Genomic DNA, 12941 nt, shown 5'->3' on the forward strand with positions numbered 1-12941 from the left:
AAAACGCTCATTTTCACCAAAAAGAGAGGAGAAAGTATTAGCCACCTGAGATTGCAGGTTTTATTCTTTTGCTAAGTCGACCCCCTTCCCTCTTTCTCAAAACGTTGCGTTTATCCACCTCCAATGGGACTGACCGCTCTGGTGGTATATGAAAAGTCATATTGATAGGTGGTATGTGCCTCGAATCATATTAATCGTAATAATAATAACAAAAAAATCTGATGGAAGTAGAGATTAAAGATGAAGTTTAAAAACGAAAAAAAATTAATGCTTCGTAGTTTATGCAACTTACATCTTGGCTCAGAAAAACCGGCTCTTGGATTTTCCCTATGTTTGGAGAATTTTGTAGAACTTACGAATTAACTTACGTAACGAAATTCTAAGTTCGTATGTTTTTATTACGTATATGAGGAGATTCGCCCTCTCGTTAATACCTCGCTCTTTACAAAAGCTTAAATTTTGTCCTAATTCCTTAAGAATGACGCCTGAATCACAAAGGCCGTGGAATAAATAGTTGAAATTAATAAAATTACTTTAGCGTAAAGAGCGAGGTATTAGGAGGAGGTGAACTCCTCATATGTGTAATAATTTCTGTTCGCTTTAAGCTTTAATGCTGCTCCTTACTTTCAGTTGAAAAATTTTTTATTGTCTTATTGTTTTTTATTGTTTTAAAAAGTAGAGCTGAGAGAAAGAGTCAAACTTTAGCGTAAAGAGCGGGGCTTTGAGAGGGGAACAACCCCTTTCATATACGGAGTAATTTCTGTTTGTTTTAAGTTTTAATATCGCTCCTTACTTTAAGTTTAAAAAAAACTTGTTTTTTATTTAATTATTACTAAAATCCTAGACAGAGAGCGACTTGATATCCCATGATGTGCTTGCAGGTCCAAAGGTGTACAGTGTACAGACACACAATAAAGATATTAAACAAGTCTGTAAGGGGGTGACTATACACTATGTTAAAAATAATTTCTATATGACTATTTACAGAAACTTTATGGAAAGTAGTTTAATTCCAAGTGTGAAAGTCATGGCGAATCGCTCTTCGAAATCTAAAAACTGCACAGTAAGAGTAGAAAAACGCCATGTCAGCCATATCGGACAAAGTCTATGTACGTTAAGGTGGTGTGAAGGTACTACCCCATGGGCACTACCGCATTTCTGATCGGGTTTAATACTGACTAGTAATACTAGGTGGGTGGTGGGAAGGTTTTCTTATCGATATGTTCCATGTGTAAGCAAGGCAGATTTGTTGTAGGCTATTTTCAGTGTATCTTAATATATTTTTAAAATAATTTTTTTTTATCTCCGCACCCGCTGCTGGCCCAGGAGGGGGGAGGGGTACAGCCTTCGGCCAGCCACGCCCAACGACCGCCGCACCCTTCCAGGGGGACCCTTTTCTAAGTGTAAATATTTGATATAAATAAATTAAAATCATCTAAGAATCAGTATTTTGCTTATAGGAGTTTGATGGGGAACATTTCCCTTAAGCGAGGAAGAAGAAGCACTACACATAAACTGTTCCGAGAGAATTGAAAAATAAAATATTTTTGTTAATAATTGGAAAGTAAAGCTCAATGTATCTCTCTTGATTTAGGTACGTTCCCCTTCTAAATACTTTTATGCACTGTTGTTTTATTTTACTCCCAAGTGGTTATTTTAAGTAAATATGTTGTTTTATATTTGTTTTCTAAAGTGTATTATTTTTGTGTTGATTAAAATGTTGTATATTGGCTATATGAGTAAAAAGTGTCTTTTAAAGTGTGATATTATAGGGCGGATTAAAAATACTTTGTATTGATTGTAACAGCAAAAGAAAACACGTAATATTCTAAATTTGTTGTTGTTGTTGTTATTCTTGAACATCGCAGTAGGACTAATCGGGATATTATTTATTCATTAGACAACTACAATTTACAATTAGTTGCAGGCTAGCTGAAAATCCGAAAAAAAAACAACTATTGCAGCAGTGTTTGGCGAGAATCCTATGATAAAATAAAGGCTGTTGCACCAGACACAGAACTCATACTGGGACTTCATGTGTTAAACGCTCTTGAGCCAAACTCTTGGTTGATTATTCATGATTTAAACCGAATCCATTCAACAATGGTGTCAGGGCATGCTAGAATTGTTTGCTGCTGTTGGCTCGCTTTAGTTATACAAGATCTCTTTCATCATAGCAAATGTATGAGAACACTTGAAGTTGCTCTTGTCGACAGTATTCTCAAAAATACATATGATATCCCGAGAAAAGATGGTACATGTGACATAAAAGTTACACCACATGATTGGCCAATCGGTACCAAACACTGAATCTACAATGAACTCGGATGAATATCCCTTCGTCACATTACCATACGAGAAATTTGGTAGTATGAATGATCTGTGTCGTGCTATCAATAGAAGAATCTCCGCTCGTAAAAATGGTGCCTTTCAATTTAACTATCCAATGGATCAGGCCAACATCTACATTAAGTCACACATTGACAATGAGGGTATTCTTAATGATAATCTGAGAGATCTTCTTGGTTTGAAACATGAAAACACTAGTGGCATGGATCGTGTTATTTTCGCTGATTACTCACCTGAGAGACAATTGTATCCGACAGTTTATCCTCAGACAGTTGTATATTACTTTAAGCCTCATTCGCTGAAACATCGAGATTTGGTTATAGCAACAATCTCCTCCTACCTGTTCTTGAACGAAAAATCAGTAAAGATCACATTCATCATTACAACATAAAGCATCTTCATTAAATCTCTGTAAACACTTCCTATTTGGAACTCTGTCAGTTAATATTAAGAACTGAATCACGTGATCATTTAGCAATAACAAAAGGTTTGGCCGTGATTACATGTCACTTTCGACACGTTCAATAGCAAGGTATCTAATAGAAAAATGGCATTCGTTTGTCTTGATATTGATTGCTATGTTGCTACTCTTGGTCCAAGACAAATGGGTCATGGAATGGACTTTTACCAAAAGTCTTAAGTCTTAATTCACCAAGTCTCTACTCAGGTCAGTAAAGAAAGACATCAATTTTATCAAAGAAGAAGAAGAAGAAACCAAGAAAGAAAATTGTTAGATCAAAAAAGGATTTCTTTTCCTTGACTGTAATGGCATATCTAGCACACACGGATTCCCATCGATCAATCACTACATCTTTAAATCTATTCTTTAAATCTATTAAATCTATTGATGTGAGTGTAAAACATGTGTTACTATGAACAATTATATCCACAACAACCACTCTCTGAAAACATTCATTTTCAAATTTATTCCAATGAAGATTATTTCGTGGATTTATCTTCCACATTTATTGATTAACAGATGATATTCAAGAAATCTGACAATGAAATGCCAAGCCTTACTGATGGAATACCCTATGAAAACAAATCAGTGTCTACATAAATGGAACATTGGTGAGCACTAGCAACCATCTCCAATTTTATACGAGCTACTTATAGTTTATGTTGATGAAACCAAAGTGATATAAGGAATTGAGGGGTTAAGCCAATTGATATGAATATAAGAAGGACAATGACACTACAGAAGCACTTAAACAAAGTGACAACTAGTGCATTACATTTAGTAGGGCGAATGAATCACGAGATATTTAATATACCCCATTGATTACCACCGAATATTAAGGTGGAAATAAAATTAATGCTTGTTCCATCCAATGCTGTTTGTTCAAATAACGAAATGAGCTTGTTTCATTTAACGAAACGAACTTCCTACATCACCCGATGTAACCGTCTCTCTCATCTCGGCAATACTTCATGTACTAGAGCAACAGGTTATGAGTTCTGTTACTTTGGCAGTGGAAAAACTGAGAGCTAGTGGAAATAACATGAAACTACTGGTTCCACATACAACTACCAATAAGCGACGCATTGCAACGGGCTCACGCACCTTCACCGACTCTTCATTTAACAATGGTGAAATTCCTTCAAAACTGGCATTGGCATTCGTAAATGGTCCTAGTGTTATAGGATCGTGGACCAGTTGCCCAACCAAATTCGAAATGTTTGGACTATCCTCTCTTGTGTGTAAAGTAAATAGAATCCAACTCTACAATCCATCCTTTGATAAATGCTTTAGTATACTGTATGAGTTGACTTTGCAATCCCTAGATTGAGATTCACAATTATTTGAAAATGATATAAACGATGCAATGTTTGCCAAAACTCATGGTTTCATTATATTGGCCGTGCCTGGCACTCAAGATGTGAGTATTCCACGAACAGGGAGTGTACGTTTCGAGTGCACCGTTGCCTAGTCATAAGCTGAGAGTATAGTATTAATCTCATTAAATCAATATGAAAAATACTGGAAAATCACTTCCAAAGGCAGTGCTTTACTAGGTCTCGCACCGGGAACACAGATCAAACAATCAGCGTGTTAAATATGGATCTATGGATGTCCAAATACAAATCCTATTGTGTGCCATCGGAATTCCTTAAAAAAAATTCAAAGTGTTAACAATACCATTATCATTGTTAATAATAGACAATCGATCGTAAAGACAAGTCACTGGCTATGCATCTTTCAAACAGCGAAGAATATAGAACTTTTTGATCCTCCTGGCCTCCATATGGATTCTACACTCTTCACACCAACAACTTTATTTAAAGCAGTGGGAAAACTAATAGTCAAAGCAAAAGAGACTGCAGGATTTAACGAATAAAAGCTGTGGCTTTCATGCACAACTATATTTCGTTTTCCGATGTCGTGGCTATACTTATAATGAATTTCTCAAAATTTACGTAGACAAACCTCGCTTGAATGATTTCTTAGTGGAAAATATACTTTTATACTTGTATAATATTGATTTCAGAGCCCTACGAATAAAACGTTCTAAAAATATTTTTAAATTTGTATATAAATAAAAGATGCATTGAATCAACAATTTTTCCTCCTCCTTAGATTTTGTCTTCTCCGCATAGGTAGCTGTCAAGAAAAACTAATGGTGGCAAACCATCTGAATTCACAGAATTTTAATCTTAATGTGTAAAGTTGGGGTCGCATTTTCTACAGTACAATCTAACTTCACTCTTATTGTATATCTTTGTGAAGTCAATGAAACTATTTTCATTCATACTTTAAAATTCACGTATTTCAATTTGCTAATTTGAAGCAATATCACGTACAGCGCTTTCAAACGGAGAATCACTTTTTGTAACAGCCAGATAAAAATCAGTAGGTTTATAGTCATAGTAGCTATCAGTAGGTTTATAATTAATAGTAGCCATTGTCTTTACAACGATGACGCAGTAACCTAATTCTCTTATTATTCCAACAACTTAAGCGTAGACTTGATTCTTCCTCCCAAAAAATTTAAAACGACGACGACCAGTCTCTTAGAAATAAACTAAAATCTCGTTTAGGATTCTTTCCGATCAAACCAGGATATGTATTGTCCCACTGATCACATTTATCACAGTGACAACTGGAGCATAGGAATCCTCTAGTGTCAGAGTCACAGATTTCTTCAAGACAGGAATTATAGTCGTTAATTTGTACTGCATATCCTCTGTGTGATTTACACGAATTGCATAATCGATACCTTTCATCATTCTCAGCAATAATTGTTCATTTCTCACATGATAACCAGCTGCTAAGTATATTCATACATAGTGGACATATATAGAACATTTTTCCACTGTTGACTATCTCAACGCCAAAATGAAACTGACTTACGATCGATAAAGGGAGTGTTCTTTTCTAGTTCTAAGGAGAGAGAGAGGGGAGTAATCCAGTGACATCGCAAAATCTGTTTGAACAGGATCTCCTAAATTGTCGATTGATTTATCGTTCTCATGAAAAAATCACTTGGATCGGTCTTAAATTATTATTGGATTTCTAGGGTAGTGTTCAAAAGCAAATACACGATATCATTTTGTTTTGTTTCAATTAATATGTCGATAAATTGGTGCGTTTGGGCCATAAAAGTTTCGTACACTAGTCCAAAGACGCAACATTTCTCATTATATCGTTAAGTATTCTTTGAGAACCTTTATCCTTTGAAGAGATAACTCTAGAAGATCCTCAAATAGAATCAAAATTTTTCCAAAATTGCAAGATTCTGCAGGATTTTTTTTCTCAAATTCATCCATTTGTAAATCCTAACACTCTCGCAGCTGACTACAGACTAACAAAGATTATTTCTACTTTAAAAATATTCCTTGGGGAGCGGTAGCCTACTAAAAAATATCTAACGAGAAAAACATTTTCGATTTATAAACCTTTTTATTACATAATTACAACAACAATATAACACTTATTTTTCCCTTTCTGAGTCAACTTATTGGCCTCAATATATTTGACTATTGCACTTAAAGCAGCTTAAAGTCTATGTATATCCATTATATTAGGTTTTGCTGCAAAACATAGCGCTCCTCCAATTTGAATTTGCTGAATGATATCACATATCTTGCTTACATATCATCCCATTCAAGGCTTAGCCGAGATCCTCCTGTAATTTCTAGTACTACGTTTGGTACTCTTGTCTTTGTATCATTGCTGTTTCCAGCTCCGCTATCAACTTCTAACAGTGTAAACAAACCACTCATTCTTGCTAATACGTGTTGTCAAATAAAAACTTGATGAAAACAGTATGTTCAAACTTTTCTTTCTCTGAATCCTACTTTCTTACTAATACGAACTACATTGAAAATCCAGCCTTACATTGGATCTGGTTGCTATGGCTGGTCGATAGAGCCTCATTAGTAAATGCAAATGAGATTCTCATGGAGGGTAAGCAAAAGAGATGTACCCTCTGTAATTTCATCTCACATTTAAATAGGACAAGCCTCGGGCGTAGAGTATGTAGTATAGGCAACCTATAGTGCCCAAATAAGGTGTCTTGTCTGTAGTATAGGGAAGACTTAGTGCCCAAATAAGGTGCTGTCTGTAGCTGAAGACCCTACACTACTTATATGAAGGGGATTGCCCCCTCCCCAACACCTCGCTCTTTAAACTAAAATTGGAATTTTGCCCCAATTTTTTAAGAACGACTCCTGAAACACATGGATCGCTTAATTACAAAAGTAAGAAGCTATTTCAAAAGTACTAAAAAAACTTTAGCGTAACGAGCGGAGTGTTGGGAAGGGGGGAACTCCCTTCATATACGTAATAATTTATGTTCGTTTTAAGTTTTAATGTTGCTTCTTACTTTCAGCTGGAAAAACTTGTTATTTTTATTCAATTTGCAAAAGCAGCAATTAAAGCAGGAACTTTGTGTACCGCGTTAGGATTTTTATTAACTTTTTTTTTGGTGCCAAGGTTTTTTTAAGTTGATTCATGCCATTTTTGGGACTCTAAAATATATAGGCTTATATTTTCTGTGTCAGTTCTACTTTTCAAAATATAGCACCGTCTTCCACAGTTGACTTTACTCTTAAATGACTCTGCATATCAATGATGCAAAATTATTTAATAGCTTGTTATTATATTTTTACCTATTCGTAACTTATTTTGCAAATATTTTTTTCGGGATGTCCAACCCAAATATTAACTACACTTTTTCAAATATAGCACTATTATCCACAACTCAGTTTGCTTTAAGTAGCTATACATAAATGATGTAAATTTATATAACAACTAGTTCCTGTATTTTTATCTATTTGTAATGTATTTTGCTAATATAGTATTGCTAATATAACTAATACAAATATAATATGATATAAAATAATATATAATATAAATTAATATTATTTTTTATTATCATATTAAAATAATATATAAAATAAAATAATATAATATAATAGCTGTTGGGGTGGCGCTTCGCGCCACCCCAACACCTAGTTTGTGGGGGCGCTTCGCACCCCCCAGCCCCCCCCCCCCCCGCGCGTAAGTTGTTACGCGCCATGTTAGTTACGAGCCATTTTAGTTGTGTCCTTGTGTCCCACCTGTGAATATATATATATATATATATATATATATATATATATATATATATATATATATATATATATATATATATATATATATATATATATATATATATATATATATATATATATATATATATATCTACGTAAAACTTGCGAATATACAACATTCTTGGCTGTCCCATTGTCTGTGCATGTAAATAGATTGTCAGGTTTACCGACTCTTGAAAATGCAACATATAATTGCCCATGGGAAAAACAATCTGTATTCAGATCTATACCTCATTATTCTAATGATTGCCCTTGAGCTTTGTTGATGATGATTGCTAATCGAACATTCCCTGTGTCCCCGTCGTCATTTATATATCCCCCTGTGCCCCCCAGTGTCCCCGTTGTTGTTGTTTCCCTGTGTCCCGGTCGTCATTTGTGTCCCGGTGTCCCAGTCTGTAATTTCTCTTTTGAGTGTCGCGGTCGTCATTTATGTTCCCTGTGTCCCGGTGTCCCGGTCGTCATTTTTGTCCCGGTCGTCATTTGTGTTACGGTGTCTCGGTCTGTAATTTCTCTTTGAGTGTCCTGGTCCTCATTTACATTCCCTGTGTCCCGGTCGTCATTTGTGTCCCGGTGCTTTGTTGATGGTGATTGCTAATCGAACATTCCTTGTGTCCCGGTCGCTTTCTCTTTGAGTGTCCCGGTCGTCATTTATATTCCCTATGTCTCGGTGTCCCGGTCGTCATTTGTGTCCCGATGTCCCGGTCTGTAATTTCGTCAGTCGACAAATATGACATCAGTCGACACACAAACATGACGTCACTCGACACACAGACACACAGACAACTTATTTTTATATATATAGAATACAAATATTGCTAATATAAATATTGTTTGGCAATATAGTAATACAGTAACATGAAATCAGTGTTTCCGTATGAGTTATACTTTTTGAAATATAGTACCATCATCAACAACAATGGTTTCATATTTATTATTATTACTAATTTACTAATTTGCAGCACTGGGTGCATTTAGATATCTGATTTGCGGCTAGTCTTTTACATCGCTCTATCCAGAGGTTTTAGATGACTGTTGAACCCTCTTTTGAAGTAGTCGACATAGAAATTTTTAAGGATAACGTCCCCAGAAAGATCATTCCAAATCGAAGTGAAACGTTGAATGAAGATGTTTTTCAAGCACTCTATGCTTGTCCTGTCAACCTTAAGATAATGGAACTGAGCTGAGTTCCTTTGTGTCCGTCTTGTCAGTTGGACAATAGAAGAGAAGGGGCCAAATACGAGAAAGCTCTAGAGAAGGAGGTGAATTATGTAATGGTATAATACAGCAATCGACGCCATATCAAACCATTCACTAAAAAACATGAGAGAGTCATGGGGGTCGACTGAGCCTGCCCTTTTAGCCCTATTCTGGATCTTTTGAAGTTGTACCAACAACGTTTTCTGAGCACTAACATACATTATCCATTATCCATTCGATGATGGTTCTGATGCGAGACTTGTAAAGTGGGATGATTCAGTTGGGCAGTAGAAGGATTTTGTATCGAAGAGTGACCCCCCCCCCTAGTTTTCTTGTACAGGAGGTTCTCACTTGATCGAGGTGGGTTTTCCAAGAGAAATCTGTGGAGAAGTAGATTCCGAGGAGACGGAGCCCGCCGACTCTTTTTATAGCTTCGTTCGTGAAGAAGAAGCTAGGGTGTATGTGTGGTACTTTTGATAGGGATATCGTCAACTCCTTTGCTTTTGATGCACACGAAATGATCATCAATGCATCAGACCATGTTTCAATTTCCAAAACAGCCGTCTTTAGGGGCAGAGAGGTTCAGATTTTATCACCGTGCTTCAAGATGGCTACGTCTGTCGTGGTGTCGTCGGTAAAGTGATGCAGAGGGCTTGCAATGTTGTCTCCCATGCCATTTATGTAGAAAGTGAAAAGCGTAGGTCCGTAGATATTACCCTGGGGCATGCCAGTCTTCATTGGATATCCATGGATGTGAATACAAAACTAACAACCAGCAGTGAACGATCAGAAATAAAACTCTCGATCACTTTTAACAGACGTCTGCATACACTATAAAGTCTAAAGTCCCTTTAGTATAAGTAAACTTATACACATAAAGTCTCTTTAGTTGGCCACGATGCCATACTCATATCTAAATCTTTAACTATGTTGAAAACCTAATGTCATATTCCAATTCAGCTCATTAATACATATAAAATCAGCACTAAAGGCTGCGGAGCCAAAACTACTGTTCTGATGTTCTGAATTATTCTGAATTGTAACTGATCATTTGAACAGAGTCACAACGATCTTTTTCCGTAATTTAAATCTTTATCCCATTTTTTGCTTTTATGCTAGTTTTCTGTATGTAACTGATATTAATTCCTTTTTTTTGTATCTCAAGCTTCTTCGGAGTTATTTTGACGGATTTTTCAATAACTAAATATATAACAAATCAATATAAGTAAATAAATATAAACAATGCAGACTGCCTATAGCAGTGAAAATGATCAACGATCCCTAGAAGTGAATGAGGAAAACTCAAAAAAAAATTTGAAATATTTTGTCCATTGGTAATTTTTTTTTTATCGGAGAGAACGTGTTTCGGATTTATTCAAATACCCTAACGGACCATTGATGTCACATGTTATCATAGATTGGTAGCTACTTCCTTAAAAGGTGTTGTTAGTCCTGTGTTGTTGTTGTTTTTTTCAGCAACTTTTCTAACATGGTCTACCTAAAAACTGTAAAAAACTTGCTTTCTCCATCTCAACACTCTCAGGTTTTTTTAAAAGATAAAGCAACCTTGACATGACCTTCAAAAATCGTGTAAAACAAATTGAACTCCCGATAACTAACTTTAATAATACAAGTTTGAAAAGCTTCGTTTCCAAAAATCACGGGCGTATTAAGTTTGGAAGAAGTAATTTAAAGAGAAAAGCTTAGAACTATGCTGAAATATTGTTGATGATATCGAGGGGGAAAAATTAGAAAGTTTAGCCATTGAGCCACTGAAACAAACTGTCATTGTAATTTATTAATAGAACTAAGGTACGAAAATGCAATTCGTTTTAAACGATCGCTTTTAGGGCATATTATTTTGTTTTAAGGAAATGAAAATTAAATATTCGAAATAAAGTAAAGAATCATAAGCGTGAAGGACAAACTACCAAAAAAATATAAAAATAAAATTGAAGATGGTGAGCCTAAGATTAAATTCTTATTACTTTATTTCCTTATTTCCTAATAAACTTGATCAGTTTATTAAGTGTGCCGTTTTATGTTTAAAACATTCCCAGAACGAAACGGAAAAAATGATGAAAAGAATATTAATTATATTATTTTCCTGTACTACAGATTTATTTCTAAAGATTATTTCAATTGTGGCTAAATTTTCTTACATGCCCTTTTGTTTTCCAGCTCAAAATGTCCCTTTTATTGTAGAGAAAGAAAAACAATATAAGATTATTACTTCCCTCTTTTTTCTTGCTTTGTTAAGAATTATGTAGCAGAGAAATAAAGAAAAAAAAAGTCTTTCTCCTCGAATTCGAGGAAGTCGTATATTATTGAAACAGTTTCTTGCCTCTTATTGACACATCTTTTAAAAAAAGGGGAGATCTTTCAATGGATCGATCAACCGTCAACTGCGTTCCTTGGTATCAGCTTTCATTTTTTAACACTCTTAATATTATCAAAACAAAACAAAAATAGCACTCTCAAGAACTTTTACTTCTAAATTTAGGAGAAAAGGTGACTCTTCTTTTTAAAATAAATTTTTGAGGGGCCAATAGAAAACGAAATAACTAAAAACTAGAGGAGGCAACTGATGAGAAATAAGGAAATAAATTAAAAAACATTTTTTTGCTCTTTTTACTTGTGTTTTTTAGAGCTATTGATTGGGATGAGAAGGAGCGTACGTAGCTATGTTGGCCTGCGGCTTGTTGCGGCAGTGAGTTATTAGTAGCAGAAATATTTTTGTTTAGATTTCTGTGTTTTACATATATGTATTTTTCTTTGTTTTTCAAAAATATTCCTGCATTTTACTTAGCTATTTCTCTTCTTTTTTTCTAGTTGATTTCCCACTTTATTCTGAAAACAAAGAGAAGAATAAAAAGAAGAATGCAGTTTGTCTAAATGGACAACTGTAAGATTGAAAATGAAAACTTGAACATGATTTTTAAACGTTAATGATACAAAGGTCATTCAATAGGTAACGAGCAGCATAGTCTCCAGTGTTATTATATTTGTTGTTCTATTTTGTGTATGCTTCAGTTATAATCTAGACGCCACTTTTGCACCTGATTTGCATCTTGATTCGATTAAAAATATTCTCTCATGTTTCTTTAAGGAGTCCTAAAGAATGGAAGTCTGAAGGGGCAAAGTCGGGGCTGTAAAGAGGATGTGGAAGGATCCCCACCCGAGTTTTTGAACTGTTTCCTGAACTAGCAGTGCCACATGCCGGTACGCATTGTTGTGAAGTACAATCACGCTTTTAGTTGAGAGTCCACGACGCTTTGTTTGCACAGAACTTAAGTCGTTGCAACAATATTCTGGAATTCACAGGATACCCATTTATTGTTACTATCTTGAAGATCAACAAACCATCAACAGCCAGTATTAGTGATATGCTCAAAAAGTAATCCATGCCATTCAAACGAAGCGTCGTGGACTCGTTGTCAAAGGGGTGATTTAACTTTATGAAGATGTGCGCCCAGATGTAGTACTGCTAAATCAAGAAACAGTTCAAAACTGGAGTGAGTTATCCTACCAAATCCCCTTTTCAGCTTACCCTAGCCCGAAGTTTCATTTGTTTTTATTTTTTAATTTGCTCTGGGTGGGAAATGTTTTCAGCCCAAATCATAAAGCTAAGAATCAGGTGCAAAATGGTATCGCGATCAACCTAAATGATATATGCAAGAGATACACCTAGAGAAACAAAGGGACAGGTGTATAAATGCCGCTGAAAACTATGTTGAAAAGTACCAAAACTTTCGTACTGATTAAATAAATTGTTCCTGAGCTACAGCGATTTTCCTCTT

General features: G+C 35.2%; 1 protein-coding gene across 5 annotated transcripts in view; it reads right to left on the minus strand.

The window, feature by feature from the left end:
- Nucleotides 1–12941, minus strand: part of LOC136035032 (uncharacterized) — a 321337-nt gene that overhangs the window by 44320 nt on the left and 264076 nt on the right. The window lies entirely within an intron of this gene.

The sequence above is a fragment of the Artemia franciscana genome, chromosome 13, assembly GCF_032884065.1.
Source record: "Artemia franciscana chromosome 13, ASM3288406v1, whole genome shotgun sequence".
Lineage (NCBI taxonomy): Eukaryota > Metazoa > Arthropoda > Branchiopoda > Anostraca > Artemiidae > Artemia > Artemia franciscana.